The sequence below is a fragment of the Cibotium barometz genome, chromosome 54 (assembly GCF_041138505.1).
Source record: "Cibotium barometz isolate CiBa-2024 chromosome 54, ASM4113850v1, whole genome shotgun sequence".
NCBI classification, from domain to species: Eukaryota; Viridiplantae; Streptophyta; class Polypodiopsida; order Cyatheales; family Cibotiaceae; genus Cibotium; species Cibotium barometz.
This window is the reverse complement of record NC_141099.1, coordinates 10914854-10917416: the sequence shown is the minus strand read 5'-3', so window position 1 is coordinate 10917416 and position 2563 is coordinate 10914854. Positions and strand designations below refer to the sequence as shown.

Sequence of the window (2563 nt, the reverse complement as noted above, 5' to 3'; positions counted from 1 at the left end):
ACCATCTAAGAAGGAATACAATTTATGCCCTGCTACTCGATCTAGAACTTGATCAGTGAAAGGCAATGGAAAGTGATCCTTCTTAGTCTTATCATTTAGCTTTCGATAATCCACACAAATTCTAATCTTACGATTTTTCTTTGGAATAATTACAATTGGGGAAACCCACTCACTGTATGCCACAGGATAAATGAAACCTGCATCTAACAGCTTTGTTATTTCTGCTTTCACAAGCTCTGCATAGACAGGGTTTGTGCACCTTTGACGTTGGCATACCGGCCTAGCGTTTGGCTCTAAATCAATGTAATGCTGGCATATCTCAGGTTTCACTCCCTGCAAGTCTTTATAGGACCAAGCAAAGACATGTTTGTATGTTTGTAGAACCTCTCTCAATCTAGTTAAGGTTCGTTCTTGCAATTGACTCCCCAATGTAAAGCATTTTCCCTCTTCAACTTCCCAGCGCTGAGTAATTTCTAATGCATCAGAAACAAAGGCTGATCGTCGACGAGATCTAGCTTGTATAGGTGGATGGTCTCTCACTTTGAAACAAACATTTTCTAGAAACTTTTGCTTGGTGTTACACTCCTCCTCCTCTTCGTGCGAAGAATGAGCACTTACAAGACTTTCATGGGTATAAGGTATCACCATTAAAGGGTATATTTCCTCTTCATCATTGATAGGCTCCTCAATTTGGACCATAAAAGCATCCCTCACTACCTCAATCATCTTGGAATCAGTCCAATCATTGAACTCTCCTCCATCACCTCCTATTGTTTCATTGTATTGTGCTTTCAAGAACTCTCTGGAAAATGACTTATTTTTCCTTCTACTCATCTTCTACAACGACGAGCCATCCTCACTCTTGTTATCTTTTTGCTTATATCTCTCACAATCTCTGAGCAACTTTCGAGTATACCTCGCATTATATTTGAGTTCTTGTCGACAACGACCACTCTCACGATCTTTTTCTCGAAGTAAGGCTTCCCAAGAAGTTTCTTCTTCATGACGGCACTCTTCAAGTTGCAAGGTCAAATCTTGCAAATGTCTAATTTTTATCTCAGCTCGTCCCTTATCTTCCTCTAGCAGCTTCACCTTCCTTAATAATGCATCCATCGACTCACTAGAAAAAACTCGTTCTAGCTCTAACTGCTCTTGCAATTTCTCAATAAGGGAATATAGCTCTTGGTGCCTTGCTTTATCCCCATCGTCTGCTCTCCTCTGCTTGATTGTATCCATGCAAAAGCAATCCACTACACACTCCTCTGGTGATGACAACCAATCGGTAATGTCATTGTCAGAGTCATTCTCCGAAGAAAAATGCACTCGATATTCTCCCATACCGGCATCCAAAGCAAAGTTAGAGCACTCTCTCTTTTGCATTATAGGCTCCTCCGTATCAACCATTTGCATTTGATACCCATTTTGAAGAAAACGAGCATACTTATCTTTATTTAATGCAAAGCGTTCTTGGACTACTTCCTCACCAACAGATGTATCACTTCCATATCCCGTCATTTCTTCGGTTGTAGAAGGTGGTTTAGTGAACTCCCTCAAGAATTCTTTAGACACAACCCTCAATTGAACTCTATCCATGCGTGGACCTATGATTATTATCCCTTTATGCCACTTTTGAACACATCGAGCTTGTACTAACCAAGGTCGTCCTACCAAGATTGGAAACGCTGCACCATAGGAATGCGGTCGCACTACTAGATAGGTAACGCAAAACTCCAATCCAGCTATTATAGTCTTTACTCCTTGAAGCAGACCTAATAGTTTCACTTCGATGTTGATCTGCTACTCGCAACATGATATTTGTGGGCTCTAAACCCTTTAGGCCCAACTCTTCCATTGTGTATTCAGTCATGAGATTCACCGCAACTCCTCCATCTAGCTGTACCCCCATGACCTGATGATGTCCAATTTCTACCGTAATAGTCGGAGCCTCAGAATCCATAAACATATCAATTACTTGCACTCCTGTTTCCAAAGGTTCTTTAGGAGTCACTTCTTTTCTCACCCGCGAACGTCGACGTGCAAGTCGATGTGCAAGTCATTGATACATCTGCTTTCGACATATTGGAGAGATCTCCGCTAATGTAGGTAGACTAATAGACACCTCACACCGTTCCAATATATCCCATAAATCAAATTGAGGTTTTGGATCAACTTTAGCACCTATCCCGACCTTCTTAGCACGTGGTACTTTTAATCTACCAGGGAAAGGTGTTACACCAAGTTGGAAATGAGGGCCTTTTCCTACGCGTGCTATGGGAGGTTGATCAGATGATTGCTCATCCGTCCTCACTGGCTCTTGACTCTCTGCAACTTCCTCTAAAGATGCCTCCTTAAGCATGCTTACTTTTCCTCCTTCTTATTGGGTTGATTTCGGCAAGCTTTCCGCAGTCCTTTGCACTTTCCCCTGGGATCTAGTGACAACTCCCACCATTGGATGATTATGAGAAAATGTCACCTTTCTAGATTTTCTGACTGCCGATTCTTTCCTAGCACCTACTATAGGGACTACTTCCACTAAATTTGCTAAAGTACTTGGACCCTCATC

General features: G+C 41.9%; 1 pseudogene; it reads right to left on the bottom strand.

Annotated features, from left to right (window-relative positions):
* Window positions 1-837: 837 nt before the first annotated feature.
* Window positions 838-2356, bottom strand: LOC147607849 (uncharacterized; annotated as a pseudogene).
* Between the last annotated feature and the right edge of the window lie 207 nt (window positions 2357-2563).